Here is a 26,424-nt window from a genome sequence, read left to right on the forward strand (position 1 = left end):
AGTTTCAGCTTATAGGTGGTGCTAAAGCGCCAACTAATAGCTCAAACGAAATATGGATGCTTATTTTGACAGAAGTGTATCACGCCATGTTCAAGGGATAATAGCTCAGGGGCAACGTGCTCGCCTTGGAAACAAGAAGAAACGTAGCAACACAGGTTCGATCCGTGCTTAGAAACCTCTCCATATTAAGTGCGTAATAAATAACCTTTAATACCATAACACTGTTATGTGGAAACACGTGAATGATAGCAGGCAACTCATACGCTATATGCCCACCATCTTTCACAAAATATGAATTATATATTTTTGGAAAACGTAGGTTTTATTTGAGATGAACGGTAGACATCTATGGCACTTCAGATCTCCAGGGCGCACTTCCTTTAAACCCTGGTGGGACATTTGTAAGTATAGAAAAATGCAAATATACAACATTTAAAATACAGGATCCTGCAAGTCAAATTCTTCCATAATTTGCCAGGGGGTCTATTATACAACTTCCTGCTGTGGACACCTATTAGTATTCCTTTCACCTCTCTCTGAGTCCCTCGTTCTCCTCCCTGGGGACTGACTGGGGCTTCTAGAAATGTTGTTGCTGCTTCTTCTGCATTTTCCTCTCAGGTGGGAAGGGCACCAGCAAAGTGAAGTCTACCAGCCTTCAGTGCTCATTACTCGTATGTACTCCCAACATTTTAATCAAGTATTGTGACTTCCCATAAAACAGAAATGATTTCCATATGGTTGTGTCTCACCTAATAAAGTTAGTAACTGGAACACTGCCTGCAGGTAGGGGGCGTTAGTTGTGTGTGTGTATTTGAGTACCCATACTGTCAGCACAAGGCCGATTTTAGCATCCAGTACTATACAGCAAATGCACTGTGGCATTCTCTTATGTATTTTGGATGCGCAATAAGAGAAGTTGTTAAAGGGAATTGTACTTAGAAGACGGGGAAACTGGAAGCTTTGCTCTCAGCATGTCACTCGGCTGAAAGCCGCTTTCCCGCGCAGTGCATTTGGATAGGACCGTCCCTGTTCTAAGCGCACTTCCTGGTTTGCATAACTGTGGGAAGGTGCGCGAAAGCTCCCGCTTGATAGCTCTACTTGACTCTTAGCGGGACTCCTTTTAGGAAGAGCTTCAAAAAGGGGAACAGAAAGCGTGAGGTAAATGTTTGAACGCAGAGGCAAACATACCTGCAGCATATAAGTGCGCAGGAAACAAACATGACTTGCCTGCTGCAAATGTATAGCAAGTAGGCTTCGTTTAGGTATCTTATCTATGTCCCCTTTCCAGGTAAAATGCCGTGCTTGCACCTGATAGCAGTGCCAGCAGAAAATATTTGGTTGTTATGAAAATATTTTATCAACATTACAGGGCTGCTGTGAGGACCCATTAACTGTCCATCCCGTGCAGATGGAGAACGTTTTTTTAAAAATGTTTTATCTTTGGCAGATGTTTCAAAAGCAAGACGCTCAGCAGGGGTTCTTCGTGCTCACTTCTGCAGTAAGCCGATCTATAAACGAAACAGCTTTATACAACGACTTGAAGGGAGACGAGATGAACCGTTTGTGTTGCTGTAAAGTACAAGGAAAATGTGTGCACCAAGTCCGAGGCATAAAGGCACAGCCACGATTGCTAAAAACAATTAAGTATATTTAGCTTACATTAAATATGCTCAAAGGGACAGACTGGTCTTACTTTATGTTTCAAAGTCGTCTTGCCATTTGAATGTATCCTCCTCTTAGCTCGTGCTTGTTAGCGGTGCATGTGCTTTTTATTACGCCATACTATCCTGATAGTGATTGGCCTGATTGGGCAAGCAGGAGATCGTAATAACCCCAATTTGTACACCCTGTTCATTGACTTTGCAGCAGCAATTGATTTGAATGACAGACCGCAATTGTGGGGAAGGTTAGTGGAACTGGGTGTGTGTTCCCCGATCACTTATACGTGCTCTATCAGTGATTACATCCGAATACAGTAGGGCGAGTTCGATTGAATGGTTTGGGTGAGCTTTCTTTGTATATTCCGATAGGAAGAGGGGTAGGAAGGTTGTGTGCTTGCTCCCCTACTTTTTACTTTGTCTATATCTGATACTGAAAAAAACTGGAGGGAGCTAATAACTGTCCACCTAAACTTGCAGCATGGCGAGTCCCATGGCTCGCCTATGCCGACAAACTAGTAATCTTTGATACCCCCTTTGTTGGGATATGTCGAAGTGCCCAAGCAATCTTACATTATGCATGAGGGAACGGATTAACCGTAAATCTATCTAAATACAATTACGTATGTTTTGGTAAATCTGTGTACACTGGGAAGAGTATTTGTACCAAAGAAGGAGCATTGGAGAAGGTTGGGCAGTACTGTTATTTAGGTTATGATATCGCTGAAGATATGAAGGAAAGTTCTCTCTTCTTAAAGAGAAAATTAAAAGCTACCTCTTTACTGGTGGCCACAAAGAATTTTGTGAAGAGAACTGGGTGTATAGCCGGACAGGGCTTATTAGAATATATCGGCAGAAATGAATACCTGCCAAAATGTGTGCCCTGGAAGCCTTGTAATAGTTGTGATGCATGGGCGGATATGGTTGAAGGATGGATTTTGCGCAAATTATTGGGCCTATTGTGACAAATTGGGAGATTTCGTCCCAGAATTATTAAGAAGGAATGGAATTCCCACGCCTAGACGTAGAAAATTAAAGCAAAATCTAACCATGGCTTATCAGATTCAAATATACCATATGTGTATAAGTATTACTACAAACCAAAAACCCCATCTAAAACTTCTGTGATGAGGAGGAAGCATCCGGACGGAAAAGGAGTGTGAACAAGGCAGAATCACAGTCCATCTATTATTTTGCTCACCAAGACCGATAACAAAATGAAGGAAGGACTGAAGTGAGGTGTGGAAGGAAGAGGCAGCAGCAGTGGTAGGGAAGTGGCAGAGAAAAGTAAAGTGAAGTAGAGGTTGTGGGAGAGTGGGAGCGATGGTTAAGGGGGGGCGAACTGTGCCACCCCGAGAGAAGCAGTGGGTGAACGCCTGTCAGCAAAGAAGAGAGGCACGTGTTCACACCGTCAGATCAGAGAGTGTCACGGGAGCCGGTGGACGTTTAGGAACCCCATGCTCACATTGGCAGGCAGAGCCCAAGCACCGGGGAGTGCCCTCCAATCGAGTGAGTGGTCAGCTCCTATTGAAGAGACCATCAGCCCTCCCCCGTTGCGGCGAGTACACCACAAGGAGCGGAGCAGTGTTTGAGAAGACACCAGTATCCAGAGAGCAGAAGCGGCAGCGGACGCACAACAGGACTGTAGGCCACCCAAGACACTGTGAGGAATCTTTGTTTATAACAGATTCTGGCTGGGTAAAAGGCTTGTCCAATGAAACTCACTTTTTACATTTGGCTAGGAAATTCTAAGTGACCACCACAGACAATATAAGGAAAGACCAGGGAAGGGGAGTGTCCCCCTGGCATATAGGGATCTAAAGTCCTGCTTCGTGGGAAAAGACCATGGAAGGGGAGTATCCCCCTGGCACTGTGGGCTCTAAAGCCTTTTTACATTGGAAAATACCAGGGAAGGGGAGTGTCCCTCTAGCATCGTTGGCTCCAAAGCCCTGTCACGTGGGAAAAAGACCAGGGAAGAGGTGTGTCCCCCTGGCAAATAACATCTACTTCAAAAACCGTAGACATAGGAGCCGTATAACGGCTGCAGGAAGACAGACAATGATTGTTTATTTTCCCAGTTGAGAGTTTTGTGGTATATTAAGTGTGAGGGTCAGAGTTGGTTTTATTGGACACAGGACTGTAGACATTTTATTTTGCACTTAATTGCAATTGCAGTCTCCAGACCACTTCCCCAAAACACAACGTACAAAAGTCTGCATTACGTTGGGTGACGTTCAGTATTTAGCTTTTCGGGGAAGGAGTCTGGAGACCACAATAAAGATGGAGCAGGAGCCACTAAAGGTAAGTACATGAACCGGGGGAGATGGGCGAGGGAGGGGTCTGCCAGTCACACAGCGTTAGGGAGCATGTGGGAAGACCTCCCCGAAATGGAGGAAGTGAAGTGGGGAGCTGAAAGAGCGACCTTGTGGTCGTGTCCGTTAGTAGGCAAAATTCTTCCTTTGCTTGCAAGTTTTGGACATAGATCCCTTAATTGATCATGTGCCTTGTGTGTTACACAATTTACTAGCAGACACAATCGCTTCCCGCCAGCAGCACATTTCTGACTCCAGCGCTATGTCTTCAGTTTCTTCTAATATTGCCCGCAGCTTAAAATGATTTGTTCAGCAGGTGGTATTTCTACCTCAGCAGAGGTGTGCAGCTCAGGTCAGAATGTGATACTACTCATAATAATATGTAAATGCAGTGCTGTTAGAATGATCACCTAACATATCAACATTCTTGGCAGAGTAGTCATTTACCTCTGGTAGAAACTTCCATAAAGACCTAAAGTAAGGACTCTCTCACTTCTCCTGGAGGCTAAAATCGAGTTTCAGGAGAGAAGACATCTTTCTGGAGTGATGTCACCTGCAGGACACTTGAGATAGAGCCATTCCTTAACACCACTGCAATTCATGTCCCCATAAGTGGAGGACATTGGGAGATGCCTGGACAGGCAGAGGTTTCTATGCTTGTTTTTTCAACTCATCTGTCAGCTTTCAGAATTTCCAATAGCACAGGTCTGTGCTGAAAGAATCGACTGCTAGTCAGTGTTTTGCTGAACTGTAGCATTGGAAACTGAGGTACAAGAAGTGGCTCTTCCTTCGTGCGGACTCTTTCTTCTAATGCAATCTGTCCTAATGTTTCATGGTTGGCTCAGAATTGCATTGTTACTGAGCAGGAACAATCCTTATTCAGAGGATCTGCCTTCTTGTTTCATTTTAGGTCTGGACTGGGAAGTGTTGTAAGCTGTGTCTCCCCTTGTGTCAGTATTGTGTGCATGTGAGTTGTGGAGTGTCTGTGGATGCATGTGGAATTTTGGATGCCGAAAGCTTAGTGAGTGTTTTCCCATGAGAGTGTTCTGTTGAGCGTCAGTTGGAAGTGAGCTGCATGGATGAGAGGGTGCTGGTGGATGTCTCTCATATGTGGATTCCTCTGAGAAATCGCAGAAATCATTCATGTATCCGGCCAGATTTGTTCTTGATTTCTCCAAACCTAGCCCTTAAACCTAGCCCTTGAGCGGCAGGCTGAGGCCATGACAATATGTGGCTTCACAGATTTCCTTGTGCATAAAAGAGAACAAAGTTGACACAGGTTGGACTTTTAACACAATAGTATCCCCTCGTGTCTCAGTCAGATTCAGTGGGGACAGTCCCACTACTGACACATGAAGGTAATCTGCTAGCAGCCAGGTAAGTGCACAGCTACTCAATTGGGAGACGGACAAATGTAGCCATAATTCACAGGGAATCATGTTTCTCTTGCATCAAAACGATGATATGGGTGTATCAGATTTCCTACTCCATGTTATGCCCCATGCAGGAACTCATGACCAAAATGTAACAGATGAGGTCAAACACATGTTTGCACCTGCTCGTGTTTTACCACATCGATTCCATTTTCTATGCTCATGGAAATGAGCCATGAACAGCGGGTCAAAAAACTTCATATGTATTTATTTATATATTGTTGCTTGTTGGGCACTTATACAGGAAGTAAATACTGTTTCAATTTCAAAGAAGAATAAAGGGATAAAACGGATCATCAAAGGATTGGAGTCTCCCAACTAAGGGTTCAGCACCTCAGAATCCTGTTCTGCCAGATTTATGGCTGTCTGAATGAAAAAAAAGCGAGATCGAGAAAAGAAATAAACAAAAAAGCAAATTGCAACAATAATCTTTACAAATAGTTAAGTCATGCTTCCAGAATATTTTAGGTATTGAACACATTGTTGATGGATTATTGATATCCATTAAAGATTAGTACAAATTCCCAGTGCATTTTGGTGAGCATTTTCAAAATGAGCTGTATTTCCAATGTGTTATGTCAAATAACCTGATTGACGTTAGTTTGTGGATATAAGAAAGTGATCCAAATTGGATTGAACATTTATTTTCTATTTTTGCATTTTTTAAATGAGTTTTAACATTGTTTGCAAAGTTTTAGACATTCTTCTCGAGATATTGTCAATGTACCTGCATTTAGGGTCTTAAATCTTCAACACGGGATCACTCGCTGTTCAAGGGACTACCGAGTGACACCTGAAATGCCATAATGGTTGGAATTCGATGATTAGATTGTCATCTTTCGTTGTCCCTCGGAGCCCACATATGAGTCTTTGGGCCTGATTTACAAAACTGCTTTTCTATTGGAAAACCCCATTGGAAAAAGGTTTGTATACTATGCCCTTTTTTAATAAGAATCATCAAAAGTTGCATGCCCCCCACTTCATGCAAGGAATGAATTACAACCAAACGCAGAAGAAACCTGTTTAGGTTGGACGTAGCTCAGAATTACAGTGCTGATATGGGCCGTGTTACAGACGTGTTGCTCCAGTGCAACTTTGCACAGCATTAGCACTGGGTAAAAATTGCCATAATGCAAAAAGCATATGCTGTTAATGGGCTCTGTGCATTTTTCCTGATGGCAAGCTACCGCTCTTACACGATTTAAGCTTGGGCCTTTACATCATATCTTTGTATACATCTGACGGTCTGGGGACACAGATCACCATCATTTTGTATTTGCTTTTTGTTCTACTAGCATGGTTCCACTCACCGAGAAGCCCAGCAGGGTGTCCAGTCAAAGATCAGAAAAAATAGTTTTGACAGCTAAAGGTTTCGACACAAAAGTGCCTAAAACAAACGTTTCGATTTTATTTTTTTTTGGATAGTAATGGGTTTTTTTAAATTTGGTATAGTTAAATAAGTGTTTAAAAAAAATATGGGGGCTTGGGAAGACCCCCCCCCAGAAAAAAAAAATTGAAACGTTTTTCCACACTTTTGTGTCGGAACTTTAACCAGTCGGAACTTGTCTGTCGAAACAGTCACTATAAACCACCCAACAGATGTAGCACATCCTTTTGTGTCCCTTGTATTCAACTATACCGGGCCAGTCAGCAATCCTAACATTCTTACCAGTTAGTTAAGGGTCACTGTATACATATTTATTATAGTGCAGGGGTTGCTGCACTATAGTTGAGTATCAAGTACCAAGTTCCATAGGAAATCCGAAAATTGAATTGCTAATAACTTTTGGCTTCCATGATGGATCTGGCTGTTATTTTGCAATAAACAAGTTTGTAAGCACGTCACCCCCCAAAACCCCTCCTCCCACAGACTGGAAATTTTGGGTAAGATTTGTTAAAAAATGAATAAGTTATTATTCTCGCATATAAATCCCCCTAGCGCACAGGAAAAAATGTTGGATGGAATTGGAGCGTTGACATGATTTCCGGGAGGGGTATGGGGTTATTGCATCTAGTATTTGTTGAAATATTTGACAGTGCCTCCTTGTCAGAAAATTATAGCTATATCTCCCATGGTGCTTTGCAACATAGAGACTTTTCAGAAATGAAAAGACACTATTCATTTTTCTTCGATGCAAGTAATAACCAGGGTTATAAGGTGAACAACTTGCATTAGCCGAAAACAAAAAGTGGAAAAATGCCTTTTGGAGGAGGAAAACAGATGAAATGGCATCAGGCTAGAGGTGGGGAGGGGGAGGAGGACACACTTAGAAAGTGAGGAGTTGTGGGGGAACTGGGGAATCGGTTCAGAACACATATGTTTTTGCATAACCCAGGTTATCCTGGGGATAAATGGGGTTGTAGTAGAAAACTGGATCAGGAATGAAAGTGTGCCATAAGAAAATAACTGTGATTATTTTCTGGTGTTTAAGGGATAGCCAGGCTTATTTGCAGGCTATGGAAAAAAACTTTTTTTAGATTAATACAAAAAAAGAGGAATTTTACAGCGGTAATGGTTGTGGCCGAAGGCCATGGCTAGTGGGCCCCAACGAAACCTATTGGGGCAACATGTCATGGGATGCAATATGGAAAGTGGACATGGTTGAATGCCCTGGTGGGTATGCCCGAAAAACATGCAATCTGTGGTTTGTTGGGTTTGGTTGGGCGTTGTAGAGTGTGTGCATTTTGTGGTGGTTTTATGTTTCTGCTGCAGTAGAGATATGTGTGTTTTTAGTTTTGTGTTTGAGCGTAAGTAGGGAGGATATTGCAATATAATGTTTAGTAGGGTTTGTGATGTGCATCATTTGCACCTTTCTCTACATTGGTTGAGTTGGTCTGGTAGGGATCATATTTGTGTATGATGGTTTGCATTAATTATCTTTTTCCATTGGGTGTCCAGGTTTTGGATCATAAGGGTTTAGTTTATTTTGGGTGTTTCCTCTTGTGTTGATGGTTCCTCTTCAACAGTGTTTCCTGTTTAGCTCAGCGAGTTAAAGTGCCATGTCTTTAGCAGTTTCCTGAATTTTAGGTGATCTTCTGTGGTGCGCATTTCCTTCAGGAGTGAATTCCAAAATGTTGTCGACATGGAGGAGAACTCTGTTCCACTACATTTCTGCGTTGTATTGTGTTTTGCTGTTTCTTCCAATGTTCTTATCATCCAAGTGCAGGTCCACTCTGTTGTGCTCCTAGAACAACACTCACTGAACATTTGACAGTGGTGGTCATGTGCTGAAAGTAACTGTAGTGCAGCAGCAAACAACTAATGGGGCGTGCGCTTGGGGGTAGTAGCAGATGTAAGTCAAAGGGCCCAGTAGGCAGGATTTACAAATAGGGCCTAAATGAGTTTGGGGAGGTGATGCGATGTAAAATTTGCGTCGGCAGACATTGCAGGTGTCTTGGGTGTGGAAACTCTGTATTTTTGGTGGTAATATTGTACAATCTAGATGTTTTTAAAGTTTCTCTTTTTATGCCAGTTAGAGTTGAATGCCAGACGCTTTGTCTCCTCACCAAGACTTGCTGATGCTACGGTCATGTATGGCTCTCACCCTCGGCCCATCAAGCCAGCACATAATGACGGCGGAACGGTTCATAATTTACACACTTGAAACAAACATTTCACAGCTATCCAAGAACCCAGTTCCCCCCAAACGTAAACATGCCAACAAATGTCACGTTAAAAACGGTCAATATTATTCCTATGGATGGTATAACTCATTTGTGAAGTAAATGATATGCTAAAAGCCGTGTCAAGTGGCACAGCGAGTAGAGCACTCGGTTTGGCATCTGTGCAGAGCCTGCTAATGCAGGTTCGAATCCCAGCGGGGCCAAACTCAGCCTTTCATCCTTTGGGTAATAATAAGCAGCGCTCAGATACCTGAGGGTTCTTAGCAGCTATATACATGCCCAATTATTATTGTCTTGGTGCTAAATATTGAACAAAGCTATAGCCTATCAAACCATACATAAATGAGACCTTTCCTGTAGCACCACTGGACGGAAAATCTGCTGCATTATCCCGTTTAAAGAAAATAAGGTACAGTGAGGTAAAGTAGTTTGCCAGGATCACATGAAGTGGTCAGTACTAGCATCAGAGACCTAATGCAGAAGACTGCATCATCCCGATCACAGCAAGCAATGCATAGCTGCAAAATTAATAATAAGCAATCTGTGAATTAACAAAACATCTGTGCTGTTATCCTGACATAGTTATTGGTAGACTGCTGTGTATTAAAGTGTAAAATTGAAACATGAAGTGATAAATGCTTCTGGATATTTGCAGATATAATAAAGCAATAACTAGCGCATGAGAAGATCACGTTTCTAAAAGAAATACGAGCAATCAGTTTAAACGTGGCCCTGTAACATCAGGTCAGTAAATCCAAAATCGATTGATAAAGTTCACTGATGTTAATGTTTGGAAAACGTCACGATATATGAGATTTACACATTTCTTTAAAACAAAAATGAATATTGCTAGTATAAATTGACACAGACTTGATTTATTAATGAAAGCATTTAGTTAAGGAACGCGACAAATTGTGATAGCAGCAACACAGGTTCAGGTTGTCTGACCGTGCTGCACATTTGAAATTTGCAGTGACAATTATTTCCTGCAGCTTTTCAGATATAACAAAGAAACACTCAGTGCATGAGGGAGTTACGGCTAAAAACAAACCCGATTAAATGGCAAAAAACATGGCCCTGCAATATCAGGTTTCTAAATTAAAATGTGCTGACAGAATTAAATAATGTAAGTTATAGTAATGACAAATCCGTATAGTAAAACATTCCTTCTTTGTAGGCAGACACAAACAACAAGTCATCTGCACAGTCAAGACATCAGTAATATCACTTGATTGAGAAGCTCATGTCCGAATGTTCTTGTTTACTAGGTCAGTGACCACAAGAGGCTGTGAACACACAAGCCACCCACACTATTTCCTCCAGGTTTTAATGAGTTATATTTTATGTGTATTTTTTAGTGTGTGAACCACAATACCCAAGGGGGTTCCTGTGACTGAATCTCTAAGCAAAGAAATCTCAGCATCCTGAAGAAGGCCATAAATACTGACAAAGGCACTAGAGATAGTGCCCCATAAAAAGGCCGAAACATATGTAGACCATCTACGAGACATTACTACTTAGCCTCACTATTTTGGAAACCATACTGAAGGTTTTCCAGTCAATAATTAACAGCTTGTGACTTACACAGGATGTTTTTTTTTTATCTCAACAGTTTATAATAACAAGATTGCTTTTTGTCGGTTTATCATTTCCATTTATGACTACCTTTAAGAAGGATTATATCTGTTACATAAGGACTCCAGTCACATACTAACCCCACTTTGATCAACTTTTTAATTGTAATACTATGAATTGCCTTTATTCTGGTTTTGCGAATAATAAATATGTTTTCTTAAATAAGTGTCTTTGGAGATACTGTGAGTTACCTTAACTTGTGGAAAGGTTGTAGTGGTCCAATGACAAAAACAAAAAATGGAGGGGTAATCAGTCTTTCGGCCTATTATATTTCTCTTATATCGTTCCCACTCTAAGATTGATCCCCAGATAACAAAAAAGAGGGAAGTACCCAATTATTCATTTTTGTTATCCTTACTACAATGTCAAATTCAAGGAAAGGGAAACACTATCAGATCAATTTTAATGTGCATGCTAGTTGTAAGGAGAGGCTGCATATTTGCAACCCTCTGTGCAATTTTATAAATATCCAGTTACGGGTGTCAAAAAGGGACTATGTTCTGGGTGGTCCAGGGTTTCAATATACCCTTTCACGTCCCCTCCCAGCAGAAAATAAGCAGTAACGCTGGATAACGTGCACGTGCATGGAGATCAGCATTGAAATACATCCCTATTAATGCGTGTGAAGATGCTGGCAGATTGCATGCACACGCCTGGCTAGTAGGCGGTGCATGCTTCACCCTTCATGTCCTAGCTCCATCAAAATGAGGTTGCATGTTTGCTCAAATCCGTGACCGGAAATTATGCATCAAAAAGAACTCTCTCAGAAGTTGTTAACTCTTTCACACAGACTATCAGATAGGCGATGAACTGTGAACAAAGCAAAACAATGAGACCACATATTGCAGAGCCCGCCCTCATGTTACATGCTGAAAAACTGTGACGTGCAGTGGAGCCTACACACGCCTGACTAATTTCACATTGTTTAATCCGTGTTTGCCGCTTTGGGACCGTTGATTACAAAGTAAAAGGGCCTGGAGTATAAACTAATGGTTATTTCAGGCACCCTGCAAGATGGCAGAGCATAAAGCCCTTCAGTGTTTTTGCCAGCTTCACCTAGATCAACGTCTACAAGGCGATCATCAGACCAACCCTGACTTATGCCTCACCAGCATGGATGACCTGCCATGAGCGACACCGGAAGAGTCTTCAGATAGTCCAGAACAAGGCCCTGCGGATATCATCTGGAGCTCCAATCTTCACAAGGATAGCAGACCTTCACAGAGACCTGGACATCGAGATGTTGGATGAACATCTAGCGAAGCTGAGTAAGAACTTCTGCCAAGAACTGGATCAGAACCCGAACCCTCTGATCAGAAGACTCACTGCCGCCACAGCAAACCCCTTCGACCGCTACCCGCGGCCCATCACTGCGAAGACCCAGTGAAACCAGCCCTACTGTGACAAGACCACACAGACCAAGAAGAATACAAACCCACGACTACACACTCAACCCGAGAAGATGGAGTAATGAGGCTCAAGCCTCGGTATCCAAAAAATCACCGCTGATGGATAAAAATCTATCAGCAAGAAGAAGAACAAGCGCCAGCTTCACCTCTCCTTAAATCCACTTTTGCTTGAGGTCCCCTGTACTTAAAGGGCCATTTATTATTGGACTACAGTGTGAGAGGATACTGTGATGAAGTGATACCCGCCTAGGTTTGGCCCGGTGACTCTGGGTTTTTAAGCTCTTCTCTGGGTCTCCGGGGAAGAGCGTGGAATCTCCGGGTTTGCCAGCCATTCTGCATCTCCACTAGATTTGTGTGCTTTGATCCCTTTCCTGCCACGTGGTACCAGTAAGTAAATGTGCCCTTCAGCACTTCTAATGGGAGTAAACGTTTCTTTGCTGTCCCTCCCGAAATGCGCTCACGTTTGCCTTCAAAACGAGTTAACTGTAATGAACGGCACACGTTACCGCCTCCGCTATGGGCAACACTTATACCGCATGTGGATTAAGAAAAAAACTATTGTGGCCTTTATCACGTTAATAATGCACTTAGTTCACATACACGTACATACATATTTATGCTGGATTCTTTAATAGGTTTTGCACATTTAGTGCTTATTACAATCTTGGGAGTTTATAAAACACATAGCACAAAGTAAAATGTATTGCCAGCGTGTGGCCATGGCCTAGCGAACATGTGGGCGGGGCATTCCAGTGACGTAGATCTCCGGGTTTTTCATTCTGGAATGTAGGCAAGTATGGATGAAGTGTCACTTCATTGCTAGAGCAGTGCACTCAGGAGGCACAGTACAGAGGTAACATTACATTGAGAGGTTTGTACAGATGCCATCCTACTGGACATACAGCAAATGGATGGACAACGAAATAAGTGAGCCATTGCTGTGGTGACTTCTGTGGTAAACTGACATAAAGAACATGAGCGTCGAAAATGCACGGTACAAAGTAGACACTTGTGTAAGAAAGCCAGGTGACAGTGAGCTGAGGCGGCAGTTTCCTAACGGCTGTTGTATTACAGTTAAAGGGGATGTTTAGGGTAATACTCTGTCTGTAGCAATTTACTGATGTATCCCTGTGTTCAATGGTCATTGGACTAGGCGGCCATCCTATCAATTTACTTAGCTTATACCCTGTTGCTGGAGAACTGCACTCCGAGGAAATCTACTGAGGGGTAAGTATACAGAGTATTGAGTTGGCACCGTACTGATGGACTCTGTGATGAGAGGGCCATACATCAAAGTGCCTGTGTGCCAAGGTGACTGGATATTATGATGGTCCTATTCACGGGAAGCACTGCACAGTGTTCGCAATGTGCTGCAAGTGTACTGTACAAAGGGCTTCTCTGAATGGTCTAGCACTAAAGACAGAATTCTACTCCCATCGCTACTAAAGTGTCCTTCACCGTCCAGTGGCTTAATGCTCTCACACTCTCACTTGCCCCCCTCTGTTTCACTCTCTGTCTCTCTCTGATACTCTCTATGTGTACCTCTTCTTCTCCCGGTATCTCTCTTTCTTTGCTCTGTTTCACTCTATCTCCATCCTTCTTTCCTGGCAAGCAGTGTGCACAGATCATATTATGCGTTAGTAACAAAAGCACAAAGGTGAATATTTCTTGATATACGTAATTAGTGAAACTTAGTCAACAAACATCAAACATCAGGGTTACGTTCAAGAATAGTAGTGGAATGACTATAATCCTAGAAGGCATAGAAGTATGCCTGTGACCTGGTTAGTAGCGTAGGTAAATACAAAAGTAAAGGGAAGAGAGCCTTGAAATTCAACAGATGTGGGAAGTCATGACCAGCTTTCCTCAGCACGCTCCCGTTCATGTTCCCCATAATGCTATGTCCATCATAATGCTATTTTTGTATTTCATTGTGAATCATTTCTCTTATAATATGTATGTGTTCATGGGCTTTCAACAGGAGCTTGCTAAGTTAAGCTGGTCATGAATCCCCACATCCCGTGAATTTCGGGGGTTTTGTTGTGTTAATTCTATGCAACTTATCTACACCTTAACTAAGGTTTGGTCAGTGACTTTCAATGGCTTTGTTATTCCATCATTCATTGACGGGCCACTAGTCATTGCCTTTGGCAATGACCAATGGCTACAGGCCTGGGCCGTGTCTACTGTACATGTGTGATGCTGGAAATGCATCGGAGGGACAGGGCCTCCGTATCCTTGTCCTTTATTGCCTTTTATCGTGTGTTCTGTTGTGTTTTCCATGCAGCAGTTCATGTGGTACTCCTGGTGGTGCAGCTCTCTCTTTTGGTTTGGTGTACAGACCCATGGGATACCCTTATGGCACCCATGGGTGGGGGTACAACCCTGTGCCCCTAGTGTATGTTTTTGGGCACCTGTGTGTGGCCCACAGAGCAGGGTATGGGCTGGTGGCAGCCCCATGCTGAATTTGACAGGTGCTCTGAGTATCCTCAATTTTGGGATACCCAGGCCCTGCCATTGGAATCAGTTGATTCCTGATAGGAAACAAGATGGCCCCTGTGGCGTCTTGCTCTCTATTGCCTGTTACCTTGCTTTCCCAAAGTCCTGGGAAGCCCTGACTCTGTCCCTTCCCCCTGACTGGCTGTTGGGTGGAAGTTCCATATATGGTGTTGTTGTGAAGTCCAGGCCAGACTGGCTGGAGCCTTCCCAGTGACTGTATGTTGTGGGTACACCCTATGGGTGGGACCTGGGTGAATGGAGTGTGTGACGAATACACATTCTGTGTTGTGGTTGTCTAGTATCTGGTGTTTGACACAATGACTGAGACAGCCGTGCCCGAAACTGGAATGAATGCAGTGTGGAGTGTTGAATGGCTGGGCACTTGTCCCAATACACATAAATTGTTGTGAGGGTCTGGAGACAAGTGAATGGCCTGAATGCACCATGCACCTGATTGGATGCCTGCCTGCATGAATGCCCTTCTGACCGATTGGTTGCCTGAGTGCGACCCATCAGAATGAATGGGAGATCAACTAGTATATCTGGGGGTCTCTCACTGCTAGAATTCGTGTTCAGAAGCTGAAGTCCACTACGAAGAGTAACTGGAGTAAAACTGAAGCTTAACCTTGAAGCCCTGCTGGAAGAGAAGTCTTGCTGTTGCTCTACTTCATCGATCTGAAAGCTGCTGTCTCTCCAAGGACTGACCCAGAGAGGACCTGGTAAGGCACCCTCTTCCCGAGCAACGAGGGACCATCGTGCACCAGCTGTTCGTTGCCAAAGCTCCCTGGTAGACAGACCTACAACAGGCTGCCGACCGGAGATGGGGGCTGCTGCAAAATCACAAGGATAAGCGCCCGGACACTGTTGTCCATCATCGTCGACGACCACCGTCGACAACTGGAGCCACCGTGCTCCCTTTGCCTAAGTAGCATTTGATCCAAGGACGTTCTCGCCTGCACCATCGACCGATTTGTCCCGCCGGAGAAAGTTGAGGCCGCTGATGCGCCGAGGAGCATCTGCCGGTTGGGTTTCCCGCCACCTGATGACCATAGAGACGCCGGACAACTCGACGCCCTTGCTGAGCCACAGTTATTCACAATGTTTGTGAACCTGAACTATCGTCATCGAGGTGCCCCCCACGCCTCTTCCTTGCAGGACGCCAATGCTCCGTCGTCGCCGAGCACCACTAGGCACGAAGCTGCCGCCTCACCATCATCGTTCACCCCTTTTTCCTTGTGGAATCTCGACGATCCGTGTCTCCTGCCTTAAAGGGAGCCGCTCAAGAAGGATCCATCGACGACCCGACGACGAACTCTGCTATTCCAGGTACATTGGAGTTGTAGAACTATTTTAGAAGGAAATAAGACTCTTTTTAACAATATATATTTATTTACAGGTTGCCCAGGTGGAGGGATCTCCACACAGAATTGTGCCTAGTTGGTAGGGGTCAATATTCTGCCAATTGTTCTAACCCACTGCTTTCCTCCTATATCTATTGTAGGTTACTTTTATTCCGTGATCTGTGTGACATTTGACCAGAGTATAGTTGATGCACTTTAACGAGATCTGATAATAATTGTGGTACCACTTTCGAACTGTATATGTTTGCCATTGTAGATTTTCTGAGCACACTTGGTGCTATACACAACTTATAAATGTTTCCTTTGTTTGCTGTTGGTCATGAAAGGTATAGTCCAATCGGACCGATTTACCCGCAGACTACCAAAGCATTTCTTCGAGGCAACGTGAAATATAGGCACACTTGCCAAGTGATAGTAATCACCATTGGCTACCTTTTTTCTCAAACTCCATACGGAAGAGACACCTTAGCCTAGCCTTGATAAAGACCTTATAATGGTTGAAACATGTGTCGGCACCCATGGTGATAATTAAAGATGTAAATGGTATCAAACTCAAACAAGTGGACTATACCTTTCATGACCAACAGCAGACAAAGGAAACATTTATAAGTTGTGTATAGCGCCAAGTGTGTAGGAATCCAACACAAGCACACATAATTAATGAAAACACTATCCCACATATACTAATGCTAAATGATATGTTTCATGTGTCCACCTGTATTGGCATCTTATACATGCTGATATTACCCAAAAAGGAATATTAAATGATTTGTAATGTGAGAAATGTTTTGATGAGTGTGTAATTAAATGCACCTGATGAAGGACCATAAGATGAATAGTATTGAAGTGAGTGTGAAATGCTGAAACACTTTGTCACAATGTTCTTCACTTTATGGTGTGCGAATCGTCAGGGTGAGGGCCTGATTCATAGAAGGTAAATGGTAAATGTATCCCTGAATATTGGTGCAAAGGGGATTATGAATGGTGGCAAATGCTATATTTGTTGTTTTATTTTGTGAGTAATAGATGATAGTGGGTCATAAGACCCCCCCTGTCATATCACATGTGCATGCATACAAGGAACATTGTTATTGATTACATGCTATATTAAATGCACACGGTGTTCCTTTGTTTGTCAGGTCAAATTGAAATATTAATTTGAAAATAAATGATATGTGTATATTTTTCCAAATGGGTGGTGTGATTTTGTGAAGCCACATTAGAGAGACTGATAGGGTATGATGCAGCTACACAATAGTATATAGGTCTGAGAGCCAATAACTAAAGACCAACCATTGGTTAAAGAGGAGGTGTAATGCTCTATGCAGCTCTATATAAAAGAAGAAAAACATATTTTGAATACTTCCACCCTGATTTGTTGCTTTTGTACTAGGTCAGATCATTCACGGCTGCCGCAGGGGATTGCTGATAAGTCTCACAATATGACTCAATATTTGGCAACACATATAGAGGTCATGTTTGAGGGTGTCTTCATCAAGCAGATGCATGAGGATCGGTCAACCAGGTTTGGACACAGGAATCTCCCAGTTATTGCTAGAAAGGTGAAGGCTCCATACAGCTTCTATGCTGGTGACTTACAGTGCATACGCAACAAGTGTGCTTAGATTCCCCAGATATCTGAAAAATAAATTATTCGATCAAAATATGCTGAGCAAATAAGACGAACAGGTTATCATGGGAAGTAGACATACAAGATAATGAAGCTGAGTTAGTCATCTGACATTGAGGAGAGTGAGGATAGATATATGTTCATAATCTCTTTAGTTGCCCAAAGCCGTAGAGTGCACCAAATATTCATGAACTAGAAGTAACTGTGCTAATTTAAATGGATGCAGCTGTGTATGTAATGGCAGTGAACATGTATTTTTAAAAAATCAAGTAAAGTCCAGGGCTAATGCAATACCCCAGAGAAGAGAAAGAAACCTGGTCCTTACGCTTTGTGGTGGAAAGGCATGGATATAGCCCAGGGCCCATCCTTTCTGCAACAATAGCTAAGGGCCATGGGGCAAAGAGGTTACAGATGTATGTAGCTTCCCTGATGGCAGGCAGCTGCTGGTGCTACTGGACGAGCTTTGATCTTATCCATCATTAAAACCCTCCCTGGTAGCCTAAATACAATGAAGTAGTTGCATATTTAATGAGGACACTTCAAACTCTGAGCATAACGGCTGAGCAAACTGTTGATCCTCAAGTGGGCTGCATACCTGTGCCCACTGGATCAACAGTCGATTATGCACAATTTAATTGGATGTATTGCAACACTGTGGCGACACAGTGGCACAATGCTGATCTCTGATAGTGGGGGGGGGGGTTCTTGCAGTCCCTTTAAACATCTCATAGTTAAATGAATTTTCATGGACCCTGAGGCACCTTGTGCTCCCCAAGAAGGAACAATGAAGGAAGCAAAGCACTTGACCCCTTTAATGAAAAAGACAGTCCGAGTTGGACCTCTGCACTACACCCAAGTGCAGTGGCAAGGAATAGACGCCATGCAGGCCACTGACCATGCACAGCTGGGTGATCAGAGAGCCTCTGGCCTGAAAGAGGTTTTCAGTACAATCTTTAATTGGAGCCATTGACATATCTCAGCCTGAGAGTTGTTGCAGCAGGTAGAGGGTGTATTGGCATGCATGGGACAGCTAAGCATTTTCTTCCTATTTTGGGAGCAATGCTGGTAAAGAAACAGCGTGAAAATAAGTGCCACACGCACCCACAACACGTGCATGCATAGTTATGGAATGTTAAGTTGTGTTATGTTATGTTGTGTCATTGGTTCTTATATAGCACTATTTCCTAAATGCGCATGTGCTCTTGGTATTACTATCATTTCTGTGGCTTGAGGCTCAATGAGGTGGGTTCCTATACACGGGCTAATGTGTGTACCACCAAAGATATGGATAAGAACTGGGGTGCTCACTGCAGCATCCATGGGGAGCACAGAAACGTTATTCAATTAGAGACTCGTGCAGATTTCTGCCTGATCTATGCATTCCTGACAGGGGCGGGGATGTTTCCGTGAGGCCTTTCATTCAGAAGTGGATAATATGCAGGAAACTGTCTTGGATCAAGGTGGACGGATCGTAACTAATCTGAAATGAATTAGATGGCGGCCATGCACGGGGGTAGAATTTCATTCAAGGAAACTGAATCTTTTCAGACTTACAGATACCGTTTTGCAAGGTCCGAAATCAAGTTTCATAAAAAGAAGCTATTTTTCAGTAAACTGCAGCTACAGATGGATGGATTTTAGGCGTTCCAGCCCAGTAAATCAGAGGGATGAAAGAGCCCTGCCAGGGAAGCTTTGCAGGTCATCTGTAAAACTTTGAAGCCGATACCTTGTCTGGCAGCAGAGCGCTGGCGATATGCTTTCCCGCCATTTACCCACTGCAGACACGCGCATAATAAGAAGCAAACGCCATGAGAGTAGAGGGAGGAACTTTGAGTTACTGGTCATATTAGCAAATGTGCTATCCATCTATGAATAATAGAACAATGGACGGAAGTACAATTCCGGGTCCAGGCATTTAAGAATCGTGTAACATTCGGAAAAAAGAACTCCGACATAGATGTATGAAACATTTGACAGCGGACTTGCTAGTACTACGTTGCGTGTGGAATACCTGCTCCGCGGGCGCAAGTTAATTCTGTTGATTGCTGACTGTGTAAAATCGATCAATGGGGGCCATGCCATAATTCCAATTCAGCGATTTCCAACATATAATTAACTCGGCCTCCAAAGGGAAGTGTTATGAATGCTCATCCCTACATGAGGTCAGGCTAAGATTAAGGAGCGGAAATGGAATGGCAGCAGCAATGATTATAGCGTAGTACATCTAAAATGGAGGGGGCTTTCTTTGTGTCAAAGACGCTTAACTAGGAGTCGTCTAACCATATTAACGGCTTTTTAAGGCGCTTTGCGGGGGAAACCAATCAAACTATTCTCATTTAACACACAGTGTGGGGGCATTTAAGGAAGAACGCATGTGATCATGGTAAAATAGAAGAATGTTTGCTCTGCACTCAGTGGACGCACAACACATTGAATTTGGTGAGGTTAAAGGCACTCGGTTGTAATGTGTTTGTTTACATCTATACGAATGCCACTCCACGGACTGTGTTACATCTTGATCTTGTAAATGAACATGAATGCCGAAATACCTGAGGTGGCACCTTCCACCTTTACAATACTGGCAATGAGCTGGCCAGGAACAGTAGCAGCCCCAGCCCGCAAGACCTTCAATGTGTGCACAGAATGTCTGGAGTTTCGGCCACCTGAAACTGCCATCGTCTATGGACACATGAAGGCTTGGTAATCCTTGCCGATCAGCAATTCTGAAGTAAGCCCTTATTTCAAAGAAAGGGGAAGGAGACAAAAGTTTGGTGGCATGATACCCTCGCGTTCACGACATAAGGCCGGTCCATGTGGCAGCAACATTGCTTAGCAACGAATACGATATCGGTGGTGAAGCGATACACTCATGCTCACGGTGCAAGGCTTGTCCGTGCCATAGTGACGTTGCTCAGCAACAAAGATGCCAGCTTACGTCTGGCGTCCTGCTTTCTGAAAAGTCTGGCATGTTGTGGGTCAGCAACCACAATGCCATGACTGTCCGCATCAGGGATCATGACCAGGATGCGATGCGATGCACGGAAGGTGCGATAAGGAGGAACAGTGGGGAGCTGTAAAAGGGTGTATGAATACGGCCTGCACTAGTGCCATTGTATATCCTATACACCTACGTGAGTTCTGGTACAAGTAAAGCTCCTGAACATTCACTGTCTATGTAGAAACACACAGATTTCACAACAGTGTGGTATTATCCAGCTTTACTTGTATTGACTGTTGCATAAACTAGTTGGATTATTGCAAAATGGGCAAAATTCCATATAATCCTCTCTTCTTCCAGGTTCCAGGGTACGATGTGATAAAGTATCTTGAAAGGAAGGCATTTATTTTTAAAGATAGATCCATGGGGTGTATGGCTCCACATTCACAGCAGACAGGAAGGACTCACTATTATACCATTGCCTAGGTCATGAAGGGCAAATTATATGCAAAAAAAATTCCTGTAGAAACCAACGCAGAAAGCAAGAATTTAAATGCATTTGACATACATTTGCTAAGGTGGACAAGCGTTTTCTAGTGAAGGAGACCAAGATGTTAGCCAGTTACCATTTCGCCACTAGGCAACAGAAAAAGAGTGAGACCATAGAATAATGTATAACAATCCTGCAGGGATTGTCTAGCAAGTATGGTTTTGAGCACTGTAAAGAGGAACAGTTGATGATTAAATGTAGCAATCATAAAGTTTGAGGGGCTATGTGGGGAGAAAGGGACATTTCACTAGAGAGGGCCATTGAAGTGGCGAAGATTGTGAAACACACCGAGACGTGCAAAAAGGAACTTGGTCAAGATTCTGGGAATAACCTGGAACATCGCACTGATAGTGTACACGCATTAGTGAAAGTAGAAAGACCATTGAAGGAAAGGAACAAACCAGCGCTGAGGTAGAAAATAGAACAACAACCGAAGCAGGAACTTCGATATGCCAGTCCAAAGATATGTTATTGCTGTGGGAGTATAGATCATTTGGCTAGCTATAAGGGATTTTTTGCTTTTCATGTAGTGGGTCGAGAGTGTCGAAACACTGGACATATAGCTAGGTGTTGCAAACACCGGTCTGGTTGGCAGCTGTGCAGGAGATCACATCATTGTTAGTTGTCTATAGTGATCATGAAGAGATAAGGGTTATTAATGCTATTGATGCACAGCGAAAAGCGAGAAAACCGCGTGTCATGATTGATGTCAATATAGTGGGTATAGATATGTTGTTTTGACTGTGGGGCTTACTATACCCTGACAAGTGTGGATACGTGGAAGGAGAAGTTAGATTGTTGTACGTTGTAATAATCAAAAGCAGCAGCACGTGCTTATGGTTGATCATTAATTGATATTCTGGGGGTATTTGAAGCCAACTTGTGTTTGAAAGGTAGAACAATAGAAGGGTGTCTATTTATCACAAGAAAAGGGGGAGATTTGTTGTCATGGGATGCTCAAGAAAATGTATTTGTAAAACTGCACCCTGAGTACCTCAACAAGTGTGGGCCATGAAAAGAGTAGAAACCTGCTACAGTGGTGGCAGAGATAAAGGGATGGTTTCCTAACATCTTCAAGAAATAGACAAGATGCCTGAAAGGGTTTGTCCACAACATTAAGTTGAAGCTTAGAGCTCTTGCGGTCAGAGCAAAAGCTTGGTTAACACTGGTAGATTTGAGGGCAGCATCACAGAGTAAAGATATTTACAACATTCATTACACCTTTCAGCTTGTATAGGCCCAAAAGAATGCCATTTGGTTTAATATCTGCATTAAGCGTGTTCCAGAGGGTCATGGAAAGAATATTGGGGGAGCATGACCAAATGTTAGAAGATATATTGAGGAGGCTTAATGATGCTTGTTTGACAATGTTGTGCAGGCGGTGCCAGCTCCTCCCCCTCAACTAATATATAGATAAAATGATAGGTAGGTCAAATATCGCACTCTCCTGCCCATCTTTGTAGAAATCAGGATTAGATTAGTGGGAGGAAAGAGAAAATATGAATGAATACAAGTGTCTTAAATGGAAGGAACAGTACAAACATGGGATGGTGGGCCTCCTCAAGAGATATCAAATGTTGTTCTTATGATATCTCCCCATTCTTGTGGTGGCCAAAATCACTTGTTGTGCATGTTATTTGACATTTAATTGGGGTTGGAACACCAGATGGGAGCAAATAAAGTTACTCTTTGGGTATACGTACATACATACAAGGATTAAAAGAGGGCAAACATATGCCACAACGTTTGACAAAAAGGGATGCACATAAATATATCTTAAATTAGGAAAATACAATATGGTTGGAGACACTATTGGTTCTTTATAAGTGCCTTTCATGATACCTCCCATGTTGAGATAGAGAATTGCATTGAGGGGGGGTGACCAAGATAGGGATGCATAGGTAGACTGCATATGGGAAAGGGTAGACACTAGGTAAAAAGTTGGGTAGTGGTTGAATATTGAATGCTGGTTGAATTCCCCCCATCTCAAATGAAATATAGTTAAAATTATAGGTAGGTCACATACTCCATAAGTGTACAAGGATATATTATGAATAATGTGTTTACAAAATTAGAAATGCTTAAATAAATGAATATAGCTCCCTGATAAAATGAAATGCACAGTGTTAGATAAATATGTATTTAAAAAAAAATGAATACTCATATGTAAAATGGTTTCCAGTCCTATGCCAGGTGGGTTGAACTATAAACCATGCCAAGGGTTTTCAGATAAGGAAGAGGGACTGATGCACCTGGAGACAGTTTTTGGCAGCATCTCACAGTGAGATAGTGAGGTTTGTTAGGTTAAAAATTGAATTGGCCTAGAAATCAGACAAAATAGGATAAGCTTAGGCAATCAATAGAAGCTTAGGTACATGTAGCTATGTTCTTATGGAGAAGGGTATGAAGTGTATAATACAAACTAATTTGAAAGCCCAGTTGTATTATTTTGGCACCACATAATAAGAGGATACATATTCTCCAACGCTGTTGAGTACCAGAAAACTTGCATAACCTCAGGAAATAGGTTTGGAGGTTTGGAGGTTTGCCTTGGAGGATAGCTCAGCCGCAGCGTGCGCGTCTTGGAAGCAAGACGACACGAAGCAACACAGGTTTGATTCCCGGGTCCGCGCTTAGAAACCTCTGGGTGTTTAAGCGCGTTATAAATACGTAACTAAGACAAAAAAAAACACAATTACGCAACTAAGAAAAACAAACAATTCCCGTAACAGCGCCTCGATGCCTGCGGGCTGTGTGAGCGCTTTATAAATGTAAAAAAATAAAATAAAATAAAATAAATAAGGTGCAGACCCTGACTCATGAAGAATGTCCTTGGCAGGAGTTGAGCATTCTCATAGTTGTGTCCAGCCTAACATAGGCATATTAATCTTGTGCATAAGAGGAAATCTGTGGATGACAGTTATGCAAAATGTGGAATTATTGTGCATGTGTGATAAATTATCCAATAGTATTGAAGGGATGATTGCCCTTTAAATAATTCACCAATCAAATGCCTACCCTGTACTAGGTGCTAATTTGCACACAAGAGTTGTGTAATCTTGGAAAATCTATAAAGATAGGTTGGATGCAGACATGCATTTGAGTGTGTTTTTCCTGTTTCTGCCTGGACCATGGACGTCTGATGGAAGAGTGGGGGTGGTATGAGGGGGAAGCACCCCCTATACAGTATGGTGCCCAACTCGTGGGACCCTAAGTCTTTCATATGATTACAGGGACAACAGCCCAAGACTCAGTTTTCTTGACGGGCGGGGTACTGGCGAGTAGGAGGAGATTGCAGGAGACGTGATAGGTGAGTGATAACCTGCAGTATGATCTCATCTTGTCAGAGTATGTTCTTGCGCCTGCCAGCATAAGACACATCATGAAGATGAGCTCCATGGATTCTGGTAAATATATCCATCATGTGTCCGTGAACTACTATGGTGTCCCGTAACACAGGGGCATCCCTTCTTCCCTTTCCACTTCACTCTTTGCAGCACTCCCTCATTGGCTACTGTTAAGCAGTCACACAACCCTCCTCCAATCACAGGCAAACACTGTACATCAAACTCTGTCAGCACACTTCAACACTTTAGATGTACTGTTGAACACCCAGAGTACAGATCTCCTGAAATTGAAAAGCACCTCCATCAAAAAGTACTGCAAAATTCTCCAAGATTTCTTCTTCCAGATTCATCCACCTCTGCATTCATCAGCGCAAACTACAGGTATGCATATATTTTGTAGAGTACTCTGTCACAAATGCATGTGAACAGGCTGCCTGCCACTTACTCTGCATAACCTACTGAGTAATTATACTCATATGTGTCCCATCTCCTGACAAGTGGCAGTTACTTACAATGCTGTGTGTTTTCAAAATGTCTTTTAATGCCCACTTGCAGAACAGCTGCAAACCACATATTTCAATCTAATGAGCTCTCGCTCTGTTTTTGTAAAACAAAAAAATGAAAACCACATTAGGAACATTTGCACAGCAAATTCAAGTGGCAGATCCTATGTTAAATGCCCAGAATGCACACAGAAAAGGGAAACGATATGTATGTTAGCAAAGCATGGCAAGTATGTACATTGCAACATAACCACAATGCACCATTGCAAGGAAAGTAAAAAAATGCATGTGTGCATTGGCAACATTGCTATCTGTAAATTTGAACAAATAAATGCAAGAACAGGAAACAATTTCTGCACATATGTAGCAAGCATCTATGTTTGGGAAACTTAACAAAATACCCCTCACGATAACATTCTCCTTTACAATCTGTATATCATTCTGCCCTTTTTCTCACCCTACTAGGACTTGCACTAATCCATTTCCAAAGCAAGTAGTCCAACAACATCTCACACACTTCCAAAAGTGCAGCCCCAAGGGCACAGTTATCACTGCAGCACTGGCCCCCATAGCAACAATGCTGATGCTCCCTTTCCCCACTCGTATGCATTGCTATACAATTGGACACACACACTAACTCTTGCTGACAACAAATACTCCTACAATCTAAAATAATGTGTTCTGCTAGTACTATTACTGTGCCATTAACACACATACCCACTAACTTCCTTCTTTTGCAATTGCAGTGAAGAACCACCTCCTAAAAGAGTGACGTCTCTGGTGGAAGATAAAACCCATAAGAAATCTACTCGTCACATCAAACAAAGTAAGTGAAGTACTGTAGTCGTGTTCTGCCTGTTATTCAGACAGTGCAGTGTTGTTGTATTGTTGCCTAGACAATTGTATCCAACCCCACAGTACTTGCTTCACTCTTACTCATTGCACCTTAGCAGGTCCACTTTTGTGTTGTGATTGTAACACCAGTATGGTAACACCCACTGGTTATGAGAACCCATTGTAATGTCCTTACTTCTTCAAGCACAGTACACTGTCATACACACTGAAGCAAACTTTCACACAGGAACACATACCAGCACAACCTTCCCAACCAAAAGTAACAGCCCTTTCCACAATCACACACCCCTCTATGAATGCCTACCCTCATATTCAAAATATTCAAACACTCATGCGCAGTGCACACAAATACATTGCACAACTTCCAAACCCAAGCATGCCTGCAAAATAGGCATCCACCTCTAGTTGACGTTGTACAAAAAGTTCTAACAAAAAAGCTAATACAGTTACTGAGCAAAACGAGACCAGATAGCAGGAAAAAAATGTGACCCCATTTCCAAAATATAAAACTAAAAGTACATGTATTATGAAGAATGCAACTACCAGTAGTGCTAACACTGCATCTACCATTGTTAATGTAGCCACAGGTAAGCATTCCAAAAAATAAATTTTACAAAAAATGTTCCACCATAGAATCCTTCAGAACCTAATAAAAACAGGGAAGAAATCC

The sequence above is a fragment of the Ambystoma mexicanum genome, chromosome 7p, assembly GCF_040938575.1.
Source record: "Ambystoma mexicanum isolate Mex_15411 chromosome 7p, UKY_AmexF1_1, whole genome shotgun sequence".
Taxonomy (NCBI): domain Eukaryota; kingdom Metazoa; phylum Chordata; class Amphibia; order Caudata; family Ambystomatidae; genus Ambystoma; species Ambystoma mexicanum.